Source organism: Neofelis nebulosa, chromosome 1 (genome assembly GCF_028018385.1).
Source record: "Neofelis nebulosa isolate mNeoNeb1 chromosome 1, mNeoNeb1.pri, whole genome shotgun sequence".
In the NCBI taxonomy this organism is placed as follows: Eukaryota; Metazoa; Chordata; class Mammalia; order Carnivora; family Felidae; genus Neofelis; species Neofelis nebulosa.
Genome location: NC_080782.1, coordinates 61,575,180 through 61,588,517, shown reverse-complemented (window position 1 = coordinate 61,588,517; position 13,338 = coordinate 61,575,180). Strand labels below are relative to the sequence as shown.

General features: G+C 35.3%; 1 long non-coding RNA gene across 2 annotated transcripts in view; it reads left to right on the top strand.

The window, feature by feature from the left end:
- The window catches only part of LOC131508085 (uncharacterized), a 68,835-nt gene that overhangs the window by 4,479 nt on the left and 51,018 nt on the right, over positions 1 to 13,338 (top strand). Inside the window, exons 1-2 of one of the 2 annotated variants that reach the window (XR_009259840.1) lie at positions 1,571 to 1,693; positions 4,569 to 4,613. This is a non-coding gene — a long non-coding RNA (uncharacterized LOC131508085). Of the gene's footprint in view, positions 1 to 1,570; positions 1,694 to 4,568; positions 4,614 to 13,338 lie in introns of those variants that run through there. The other variant, XR_009259839.1, reaches the window with a different exon arrangement.

Below are 13,338 nucleotides of genomic sequence, written 5' to 3'. Positions count from 1 at the left end.
AACAGCATTTTGGGGCACCTTGGTAGCTCTGTTGGTTGAGCTTCCAACTTTGGCTCAGGTCATGACCTCACCATTCATGAGTCCCAGCCCCATGCCTGGCTCACTGCTGTCTGCACAGAGCCTGCTTAGGATCCTCTGCTCCTCCCCCACTTTCACTCTCAAAAATAAATGAACATTAAAAATAAAATAAAATAAAATAAAATAAAATAAAATAAAATAAAATAAATAAAATATAAATAAAATTAAAACAGCATTTCTATTTTCTGTTTCCATAACAGGACTTATGTGGGACTAAACTATGAGACTGAAACTTCAAAATATCTAACTAAAATTCTCACTTTATCTATACTTAAAATGTAAAATCTATGATCAATTATTTGCTTTAGTAGCACATATAAACAAAAAATAAGAAACAATAGTACACACTTCCCTTAACTTATTCTACAAATGTAATTTTATTAAACATACTTAATAAGATATTTAATACCTCAGTAAGTTTTGGGAATCCAGCAAAAGGCAGACAGATGAGAGAAACAGGAGAATGCATCTAAAAAATTCAAATTTATCTAAAACCCCTCCAAAACACAACAGCTGTATAAAATATGTATATTGTATATATATTTTTCATATTGATTTAAACTATATTTTTATTTTCTCAACTCATTTAACCTTAAACTCCCATTTATTTAAATATTCAGTATGAAACCAGAGAAACAAAAAACGTTTCTTCTCCTCTGGTGAAATAAGTGAGTTATTGTACAATATTTATTATGACATATATACTAAAAACTATACACATTTTTTTTCAAATTATTTTACACTTTTAACATACTGGCAATAATAAAAGTACACTGCTATTTATTAATAATGCTGTTATTTTGACAAATAAAAACTAATATTTCTCATTTTGTATATTGCCTTATGTTGCATATTAGTTCTTCCACATAAAAATAAATACTTTAAAGCATTGATTACATCAAGAAGATAGCAATATTATGTTAACTCTGTATTCCTAAAGTTACCCCCGAGCAGGATCACAGTAAAATGTCACCTGACATGTAGTGCTATTGGATAAATAAAGTAGTATGCCCATTATGGAAAGCAATTTGCAACATATATCAAGAATCTTGAAAATGTTTGTCATCTTCCCCCAACTTGTAGAAAGAGATTCTAAGAAAATAACCTAAACTGTGCATGCACACACAAAAGTTTTATAAGTGAAGGTACTTATTAAAGCATGATTTATAATAGGGAAAAGCTGAAAACATTAAGTAAATTATGGTATAGCATGTGGCAGAATCCTATACAGTCATTGAAGATTATGTTTATGGACAGTTTTGTAAAAACATGGAAAATGCTATGTTAAGAGGTTAAGTGTGCAAGGCAAAATGGAATGGTACGTCATTTCAATCAAATGAAAAAAGGCATAGAAAAAAGTAGTGGAACATAGCACAAACAAATGTGAACAGTGCTGTCTTATGAATGGTGGAATTAACAGGTGATTTTTTTTCATGTTTCTGTATTTTCAAGATTTTCTAAAATGCACATTATTCATTTTTATAACCAGAGAAAAACTTATGATGTAAAGAAAAATCAGACCTAAACAGATTACTGTTAATGCTCGCTAAAGAAGCACTTATTAAAGAAGTGTTTGTGGGAGCTGTATATGTGGGTAAAAGGCCATTTAGAAAAGGTGAGTTTGACCAGACAGGCTCTATTGCTACAAATCTTTTTCAGTATAAGGGAAAATGTGTGTGTGGGGTGGGGGGGGGAGTGCAATTTTTAAAAATAATGCAGTCTTAAATTGAAATGGAGAATATAAGATGTGTAGACTCTAGGAGAATAGGGCACAAAAAAAGAGCTATCACTGGCCATAGCCCATTTTATGCACATGGCTACTTCTCAGAAATAGACATTTCCCCATTTCCAGTGCTTTCTTCTAAAAGGTTTCTATAAAATACATTTTGTCCTTATCAGTGAAAGCAATCCTGTTTAAGTGTTTTTAGAGTGAAATTAATTTGGACTAAAATATAAAATTAGATCCCTCACATACTAATATTACTTTGAGTGGGCAAAAGCTATACCATCTCTTGAAACCCTAAGTCCTTTCATTAAGGGTCAGCATTTTCCTTTTGCCAAGAGTTATGTTTTAAATTTACCATGAGGATACCCAGCTGACAAGGCAAATCTCTTATTATACGGAAAAATGAAAGAGCCTAAGAATAGCTCAAGGAAAACCAAGTGGTCAACTTTTCTTTCTCCTTTCTTCTGCCTCACGTCTCCCTGGCCCCAACACACATTCATGTCATTCCCAAGATTAGGTTATGCCATGCTGAGGAGTTTAGGGAAGATCAATCAATACTGACTCCCACATTTAGTCCTTTCCAATTGTAACAACTTATTTTAAAAGGGTATCTCTAGGGGCACCTGGGTGGCTCAGTCGGTTAGGCATCCGGCTTCAGCTCAGGTCATGATCTCGTGGTCCATGAGTTCAAGCCCCACGTCGGGCTCTGTGCTGACAGCTCAGAGCCTGGAGCCTGTTTCAGGTTCCATGTCTCCCTCTCTCTCTGACCCTCCCCCATTCATGCTCTGTCTCTCCCTGTCTCAAAAATAAATAAACGTTAAAAAATAATAATAATAAGTAAATAAAAGGGTATCTCTATCATTTTTTTCCTGATTATAAAAGAAATCCAGTATTTTTGTATAATATTTAGTGGTACAGAATTGTATACAATCACAAGGAAAGTTGCCAAGAATGGCAACTGCTGAAAAATAAACTATCTTAATGTAACATGTCCTTCCATGCCTCCCTCTCTGCACATACATATATGGGCAGAAATTTTTTTCTTTCATACAAATGAGATCATGCTATGTATAATGCCAGTTTGTACCTTGATTTTTCTGCTTAACGATGTATTTTAGACATCTTTCATGTCAGTATTATAGATCTACCTCATTTCTTTTTAAGAACTCCTTAATATTTCAATGTATGTAAATGTCATCATTTATTTAATCAATCCTCTACTGAGAGAAATTTAGGTTTGTCTACTCTTTTTCACTATTAAAAACAAAGCATATAGTAGCAATGTGAAATGAATTATCAGTATTCTCTATAACTAGGAGAGGTAGAAAAGATAAAAGTTTGTTCTTGGGGCATATAAAATACCATTCCTAAAAAAGCTTTCCCAGGTTGGCTTATATACATAAATTGACCACATAGTTTACTGTTCATCCAGAACACATTTTTTATAGAGTTGATTTATTTATTTTGAGGGAGAGAGAGTGTGCACAAGCAGGGAAGGGTCAGAGAGAGAGAGAGAGAGAGAGAATCCCAAGCAGGTTCTGCACAGTCAATGCAGAGCCTGATGCAGGGCTCAAACTCACAAACAGAACTCACAAACCATGAGATCATGACCTGGGCTGAAACCAAGAATCAGGTGCTTAACAGACTGAGCCACCCAAGCGCCCCCACCCAGAACACTTTTGAGAGTATTAATGCATACTCTGGGCTAGTCTTAACACCAGCTAATAGTGTGGAGCAAGGTCCACACCTGCTATTACAAAAGAAGGTTGGGGGAGCCACTATGGGACAAGCAAGGTGAAAGGGACTTTTGTGTAGGAGGGCTGGTTGATAAGGGTATCAGACCCTGAATGGGGTGAAGAGAGTGACTATGCATGAGGGTACTCTGGTCCTTGTTAGGGTGTCAGAGACTGAGTAGGGGAGGAAGGTGTCCATGCAGAGTTTTATTGTATAGTTGTAGCGTTTTGGAGCCCAACTGGTATGAAGAGGGTATCCATACATTGCAGGGTTGGAGGACTTTAGAGTTTAACAGATCTAAGACAAGCATCCATGCAGGGGTCAGGGAGAGGCTAGCTAGGTGTGGGGAGTCAGAGCCTAAGCAGGTGAGGAGGGTTTTCTTGTAGAGTGGTGCCCTGATAGCAAGTGTCAGAGCCCAAATAGGGGAAAAAGAGATCTACCCAGGTGAGGAGTGGGCAATGGAGTTGGGAAACTGGTTACATTAGGGAATTGATAAATAAATATATTAAGAATAGTGGGGGCACCTGGGTGCCTCAGTCTGTTAAGCATCTGACTCTTGATTTAGGCTCAAGTCCTGACCTCAGAGTCCTGATATCAAGCCCTGCGTTGGAGCCCGGCATTTTCTCTCTGTCTCTGTCTCTCTCTTTCTCTCCCTCTGCCCCTTAACCCCAATCCTGATGTGCGCATGAGCATGCTCTCTCTCTCAAATAAATAAATAAAAATAAAACAAGAAAGAATAGTGGAAGCCAAATTTCTCGCTGTGGGAAAAGAGAGTTGCAAATACGGAAAGGGGGACAACTAGATTGACCCCTGTGGTGCTGGATTGGAACTATCAGTGACAATCCATGGTTTTCAATATATAGAGATAAATCTAGAAATAAATTTAGATGTGTGTGTGTGTGTGTGTGTGTGTGTGTGTCCCACATATATCCCTACTGAGAATACCTGAGATCAGTAACACCCGAATAGCAATGGGCACACAATAACATCCAACAGTATTTGGCTTCTAAGTACTATTTTCCACTTACAGGAACCAGGGCTCCTTGGAGAAATGGCTGATTCCATATTAAGGCATGTAAGTACAAGATAAATCTGGAACATTTTGTGGTGCCAGAAAGTAAGGAAATCCTCAGAGAATGAAGGGGGCACGTCAAAAGGACACAGAGCCAACTTAAAGGGGCTTCCATTTGCCAAATATAGAACAATTCAGGCACCAGAAATAAATGATGATAGTAATAGATTATAACTCATTGAATAAAATAAGAAAACTTTAATAATATACTAATATTAGTCCATATTAATATAAGCAAATAAATGAGTAAGTTGAAAGTTTACATAATCTCATGGTATTTCCTCACAAAACACTAATTAATTACAAAGTAAAAAAGAGTAACTTTTCAGCCCAGAAGTCTTTCATCCACCACCTTTAGTTGAGTGATTAATGTGGCTATCACTAGTAATGAGATAAATCTAAATCATGTGCCATTTGACAGAATGTAATAGGACGAACACAATACCATCTTTGTAATAGTTTTGCAGACGGTGCATACCCTGAGTCTAATTGTGAGGAAACATTAGACAAACTCAAATTTAGAGCCATTCTATAAAATAAGTGGCCTGTAATCGCCACAAGTGCCACTGTGATGAAAGTCAGATCTTTCAACTCCCTGGTTAAATTTATTACTAATTTATCGTGTCTGATGCTACTATAAAGGGGATTATTTTCTTAACTTTTTTTCTGATAATCTGTTGTTAGTGTATAGGAATAGAACTGATCTTTGTATTTTGATTTTGAATCCTGAAACTTTACTGAATTCATTTATTAGTTCGAATAGTTTTTTGGTGGAGTGTTTAGGGTTTTCTATATATAATATCATGTCATCTGCAAATAGAGAGTATTACTTCTTCCTTTCTAATTTGGATGCCTTTTATTTCTCTTTCTTGCCTGATTGCTCTGGCTAGGACTTCCTGTACCATGTGGAAGAAAAGTGATGAAAATGGCCATCCTTATTCCTGAAGCTTTCAGCTTTTCACCATTGAGTATAATGTTAGCTGTAGGCTTGTCATATATGGCCTTTGTTCTGTTGAGGTACATTCTCTCTATCCCTAGTTTATGGGATTTTCTATAATGAAAGGATGCTAAATTTTGTCAAATGCTTTACCTGTATCTACTGAGGTGATTATATAATTTCTATCATTCATTTCGTTAATATGGTATATTATATTTATGGATTTGCATATATTGAACCATCCTTGCATTCCTGGAATAAATCCCACTTGCTCATGTTTGATTCTTGTAATGTGTTGTTGAATTCAGATTGATGATATTTTGTTAAGGAGTTTTGCATCTATGTTCATTAGAGATACTGGCCTGTAATTTTCCTTTCTTGTGCCATGTTTGTCTGGCTATAGCATCAGGGTAATGCTGATCTCATAAAAGGACTTTGAAAGTGTTCCTTCCTCTTTTAATTTTTGGAAGAGTCTGAGATGGATTGGCATTAATTCTTCTTTAAATGTTTATTATATTTCACCAGTGAAGTGATCTGGTCCTGGGCTTTTCTTTGTTGGGGCATTTTTGGTTACTGATTCAATCTCCTTACTAGTGAATAGTCTGTTCAGATTTTCTATTTCTTCATGATTCATTCTTGGCAGGTTGTATGTTTCTAGGAATTTAGCCTTTAATCTTTAAAGATTATCTAACTTATTGACATACAGTTATTCACAGTAGTTTCTTATGATCCTTTTTATTTCTATGCTATCAGTTGAAAGGTCTTCTCTTTTATTTCTGATTTTAATTATTTGGTCTTCTCTCTCTCTCTCTCTCTCTCTCTCTCTCTTTCTTAGCTAGTCTAGCTAAAGATTTGTTAATTTTGCTTATCTTTTCAAAAAAACTACCTCTCAGTTTCATTGATATTTTCTATTGTTTTTTTAGTCTCTATTTCTTGTCTTTATTATTTCCTTCTTTATACTAACTTTGGGCATAGTTTGTTCTCTTTTTTTTAGTTCCTTGAAGTGTAAAATTAGTTTGTTTATTGAGATATTTCTTTTTTCCATAATGTAGGCATTTATTGCTATAAACTTCCATCTTAGAACTCCTTTTGCTACCCGTAAATTTCGGTATGTTGTGTTTCCATTTTCATTTGTCTCAAGATGTTTTTAAATTGTTTTTTCATTTCTTCTTTGACCTATTGGTTGTTCAGGAGTGTGTTATTTAACCTCCATGTATTTGTGAAATTTCCAGTTTTCTTCTTATAATTAATTTCTAGTTTCATAGCATTGTGGTCAGAAAAGATGCCTGATATGATTTCAGTCTTCTCAAATTTATTAAGATGTGTTTTGTGACCTAATGTATAGTATATCCTGGAGAATGTTCCATACGTGCTTAAGAAGAATGTGTATTCTGCTGCTGTTGGATGGAATGTTCTGTATGCGTCGGTTAGGTCCATCCAGTCTAACGTGTAGTTTAAGTCCAATATTTCCTTATTGATTTTCTGTCTGGATGATCTATTCATTATTGAAAGTGGGGTATCCAAGTCCCCTACTATTGTTATATTGCTGCCTTTTTCTTCCAGAATAATTCTTTACAAATTCCAGTCTACAAACATAGAATGAATGCTAGAATTAGAACATCACTATTGTGTAACCCCTAACAAAGAATTGATTCAGGCACTAATCTTCAGTTGGTTGAGATTATTAGTTGAAAGATGATGGAGAGCTTTATCACAGTGGGATCAGGCTTTTGCCTCCTGAAACAATTGACCAGTATTAGCCTTACTGACTGTAGGGCGACCAGACCTGGTGTGCCTTCTACTGTGATACGAGAGGCTGTCCACAGCAGCCTCTGGAGGGCTCTTGCCCAAAATGCCAAACCTGAATCTAAATAAGTCTCCAGAGGGGCGCCTGGGTGGCGCAGTCGGTTAAGCGTCCGACTTCAGCCAGGTCACGATCTCGCGGTCCGTGAGTTCGAGCCCCGCGTCAGGCTCTGGGCTGATGGCTCGGAGCCTGGAGCCTGTTTCCCATTCTGTGTCTCCCTCTCTCTCTGCCCCTCCCCCGTTCATGCTCTGTCTCTCTCTGTCCCAAAAAATAAATAAAAAACATTGAAAAAAAAAAATTTAAAAAAAAAAATAAATAAGTCTCCAGAGAAAACATCCTCTTATATGAAATACAGAAGAACAGAAAAAAGTTAAATGTCCACCCTCACTCCCAGGGAAGCCCATAGACAAATCCATACACGTAGTATTTTATATAAACAAATCACCTGGTTTCTGCAATAAGCCAATGACATAAAAAATAAGGATGGGTGAGAGTACTTTTCTAGATTAGAGAGATTTGAGAGACCAAATAACCAACTGTAATGTGTAGACTGTGTTTGGAGCCTCATTTTTATTTCTATTTATTTAATTTTTTGGAGCCTAATTTTTAGCAACTAATTATAAAAGGACATTTTTGAAGACATTTGGGGAACTGTGGCTATGGACTGGATGGTAGATGATACCAAAGAAATATCATTAACTTTTTTAGGTATGATAAAGGCACTGTGATTATGTATGAAAGTGTCATATATTCTATAGATTCATACTGGGGTGAAATGACACGAAAGCTGGGATAGCTTTTAGATATTTCAGCAAAGAAAGAAGAAAAATAAAAAAGAGATGGACAAGTCAATGTGGTGAAATGTTGGTAATTATTGAATCTGGGTAATGTGTATATACAGCTTTATTATACTATTCTCCCTACTTTTGATGATGCTAGAAAATTCTTACAATAAAAATCAGTAACCCTTCAATGACTTCATGGCTTATTGTGAGAAACCTCAACACTGTACTCTGAATTTAGGGTCCTTTTATCTAGCCCAATCCTTCTCTTCCAGATTTACCTATTACTACTCCCACTCACTCCCTCTGCACTGTTATAGTGAGTGATTTGCATAACATGATTGTCCCCCCTGCTTTGCATACAGTGTTTCTTCCACTTAAATGCTCTCTCCACCCATTATTCTGAGAAGAATGCCCTAGAGGTATGGTTTAAAAAACTGATAACTACTATTTATTGACTGCCTACTCTGGGCATGGCAATGCACTAGGTGATTGACATGCATTCATTATTAAACAGTCCTGAGATATTCCTAAGAAGGTGAGACAACAGGGTCAAAGAGGTGAAGTAATTTGCTCACAGTCTTTTTCATTCTGAAACGTATTATGCTATTTATTTATTTATTTGCTTGTTTAACTGTATCAGTGGCTGTCAAACTTTAGGGTAAATTGGGGTCATCTTGAACAATTGTTTTAAAAAGCAGATTTGTGAGGCACACTGCTTATATCCTGGATCCTTTTTGGTTACAGTTGGGTCCTCCAGTTGGTCATTTCACCAGGGTGTCAAGATGATCCTGTGACTGTGATCTCTGAGCCACACTTTGAGAAACACTACATTACCCCTTGCATCGTTTTCCTCTATCACCATGTGCAGACTTCTAAGTCGTATTGATGAGGTTATACATGTGAAATGATTTTGTAAATCTAATACCTTGAATACGCAAATTTTTATGTTACCTAACGTAACAGTGGAAACATTTTAATATTTCAAACTTAAATTATAAAATGTGATCTGGAAGAAAAAATTCATTAGCACTGTCAACAAATATATTGACTGTGTGGACTGTGCAAATAACTCCCATACCTGCACTGAAATATGCCTATTGCCATCAGGAAGGAACAGTTGTCTCCCTTTTTCTTCCACTATCGATATGGTATTGGATAGGCTGAAACTTTACAACCAAAAGTGTCATTATTTGGAGTGAAGTTCTCTGTATTTTGAGGAGGCAAAGCAAAAACAGGAGCCATAAGAAAAAAATTAAGTGAGAAATTTGTGTCAAAAAATGGCTCCAGTGTGTAAAGAATTTTTTTTTTGTAAATAATTTGTGCATGTATAAATTCAATTGGCACTAATAATTGAGGGCTTTTTTTTTTCCTACTCAAATAGTCAGGAGACTTTTACCCAAAATTGCCACAAAATATGCATAGTATTTAAGCAGCATGAAAGGGGAATCCTAGTGACAAAGAAACCTTGCATTATAAACTTATTCAGAGGTGTCTGTCACCTAATTGAATATATGGATTATTTAGGATGGGAAAACGTTTTGTTAGAAATTCTAAGAGACTTAGTAAGAATAAAGCTGTGAAGATGCTGTACTAAGTTGGGGGAGAATGCTGAGGTGAAAAAAAAAGGAACCACATATGTGATAAGGGACTTGCATCTAGAATATATAAAGAACTATTATGATTCAGTAAGAAAAAGACAAATGACTCAGCTAACAATGGACAAAAGATCTGAGTCGACATTCCCAGGAAGAAGATATACAGATGGCCAGTAAGCACATGAAAAGAGACTCAACATCATGAACCATTAGGAAAGGCAAATGAAAAGCATACTGAGACACCATGTCACACACACTAGGAAAACTATAATATTAAAAAAAGAAAGAGAGCAAAAGATATAATAACAGACGTTGGCAATAATGTAGAGAACTGGAACCATAATACACTGCTGGTGGAGATGTAAAATGGCGCAGATGCTTTGGAAAGTTTAGCAAATGGTTAAACAGAGAGTTACTACATAATACAGCAGTTCTACCTGTAGGCATATACCCAAGAGAAATGAAAACCTGTCTGCACAAAAAATTGTACATACATGTTCATGGTAACATTATTCCTAAAAACCGGAAAGTGGAAACAACGCAAAAATCCATCAACTGAAGAATGATAAATAAAACATGGCATATACACACAATGGAATATTATTCCAATAAAAAAGAATAATAAGGAACATACTGGCACATTTTACAGCACGCGCGAACTTTGAAAACCTCATGTTAACGGAAGAAGTCAGTCACAATTGACCACATAATGTATGATTCCACTTATATGAAACATTCAGTATAGGAAAATCTATAGAGACAGAAAGTAGATTAGTGATTGTCTAGGGCTGGACAACATGGGAGGATTGGAGGGTGATGACTAAGGAGAGTGAGGTTTCTTGTTTAGACTAATGAAAATATAAAATTGATTGTGGTGAATAAAATTGATTGTGGCCATGAATTGTTGCACAGTTCTGTGAATATATTAAAAACCATTACATTGTATACTTTAAGTGGGTGAATTGTATGGTATGTGAAATAGATCTCAATAAAACTGTTAACCAAAAAATGGACCGGATCAAAAAATATAAAAGCTGTTCCTTGTAACATAAAATAAGGGATAATAATAATAGTCCTTACTCTAGGATCTCATTTTCTCTCGCGGATGGGAGAGAGGGAAACATCTTTGAACATATGTGTACCAAGCTTTGTTCAATTCTTATTTAATACTACCAAGTGGCAAAGTAGGCATTTTCTTATTTCACAGGTGACTTTAATGAAGTTAAGCACCTTACCCAAGGTCAGTCACGTCATTAAGTGGCAGAGCCAAGATTTAAATAAGGTGTGTCTGTCTATGAAGTGAATATTTTCCCCATTACATTTCTGATAATGTTTTCCCATACATCTCATTTTTCCCAATACACCATAACTAGCCTTTATAATTTTATTTCAATAATGGAGCTAAATCTAAAACAGACCCTTTTCCTAGAAATGAAATAGCAACTAAGAATATGGTAAATTCTATTTCAGTGTTATTTTTGTTTAAAAAAAAAACATTAATAAAAAATATCCTAAACTTCTACAAGTTGCTACAGAAGACACTTTTACCTGTTAGAGGATAAAATTCAAACTATCTGCATATACACATATTTAATTAATATTTAATTATGTTTACTAAAAGTTCTTTCTGAGAAACAACGGCAGTATCATTGTTGCATAGCTCAGTTTTATCTTAAGTGATACAACATCTCAGAAATTGACTTTGTTATGGTCCAGAGTAAAAAATAAATAAATAAATAAAGCCACCTTTAAATCTAGCTATAAGAATTTTCTTCCCCACTTATTTAACTCTTTGTTGCGGCCTACATAGCAATTGGTATCAGCTGATATTGTACAATTATTTAATTGTTGATATGGCCCTATAAAGGCAGATAGCATTTATAAAGTTTATATTCCATAGCTTCTATTTCTTAATATTAAGTATTTTTTCATTAGTAGTAATCTCAGGAAATCAGAGTGGGCCATCAGTCAACTTAACATTAAAGTAATTTTTCTTTTTTGTCCCAAGAAAGCAGGAATGTCAATGCCAAGGGCACCAAATAAAAAAGCTAGCAATCACATAAATCCCCCTTTTCTAGGGCAAAGCTACTCTATGTGGCCCTTGGAAGTATTAAGTTGTGAACATCCAATCAAAAATAAATGGGATAAGAAATAAAACAAAAAGTGGACTGGTGTTAAATTGTTGCTTCTCAACATTAGGGAGTACATTTTATATCAAGAAACTCATAAAGAATGGATGGTTCAGCTTAGGTCTCCTAACCACCAAATTTTTTTGTCCTATCTTGTGTTAAAAGCTCCTAATATTTGGCAATACTTTTCTTTTTTGTTTTTCCTCTTTGGGGAGTACTTTTTGATTGCTAACAACAGTAACCTTTTCTTGGACTTAAATGAATCAAACCCATTTAGTTTTAACTCTGAATTGCCCACAAATCAATTACTTTATGCCTGACTACAGAAAACTCTGGTATGACTTCATTGTTCACCTAATGTCACATATTAATCGGCAAAGCTGGCACTTTAATTTTCTTGTGTTTTACAAACTTAATATACTCACAATAACCTGTGCTAATATAACTGATGATAAATCTACCTGTCTTCTCTGCAAAAGGTCTCACAGACTTCTGTAGCCCTAGCATGATCAACGTTCAAACTCAATCTATCATATTACCTGCCAAAACCTCAAAGAAAATCATACCCAATGGACTGTTAAACCACATTAGGTTTGTATTCTTTAGCATAAGAACATTGAGTCAGAGTTATGTAAAATGCAGCCTTGAAAACATTTTAAAGGATTTTAGCCTGTTGCTGATGTGTATACATCACTATGTTAAAATAACTGCAAATTGTTTCTTATGAATGTAGAAAAATCATAATTATGTTGGCAAATTGGTCATTTTGCAAAGCACATGAATTCAAACCATCATAGGAATGTATTAACATAAATTAACAGAAAAATCGTTAAATATATTTTTGTAAATGCAGTGAATTTTTAGAGGCTTGTTACAAGATTCTGAAAGAATTCTCCTCTCTGAATTCATTTTCTTACACTTTAACTTAAATGTTTAGTTATTTTTGAGAGAGAGAGGGAGAGTGTGAGCAGGGGAGGGGCAGAGAGAGAGGGAGACAGAATATCCAAAGTAGGCTCTGTGATGACAGCAGAGAGCATGATGTGGGGCTCAAACTCACAAACCATGAGATCAGGACCTAAGCCAAAGTCAGACGTTTAACCGACTAAACCACCCAGGTGCCCCACCTTATACTTTAACTTCAAGTAGCATTATTATCCATGTAGAAATTAGAAATTAGAGTATGGAGGGGGTAGCCAAATAAAAAATGGTAGGATTTTGTAGTCCCAAATTGTTGACATCACCAGCTCTTTTATACTTACCTTCTCAGCTCTAGGAACTCACAAATTTCACTGAGAAGTTGTGACTCAATGATACAAATGATTTTGAAGATTTCTGACCTTCTAGAAAGTGATTCTAGAAAAGCTACCCTCATTTAAAAATTAAAAACAAAAATAAAAGCAAAAAAAACCCAGAAGATGGACAATGGAAAGCTTAGTCTTAGAATACTCATTAGTGATAAATATGATAATGATATCAGG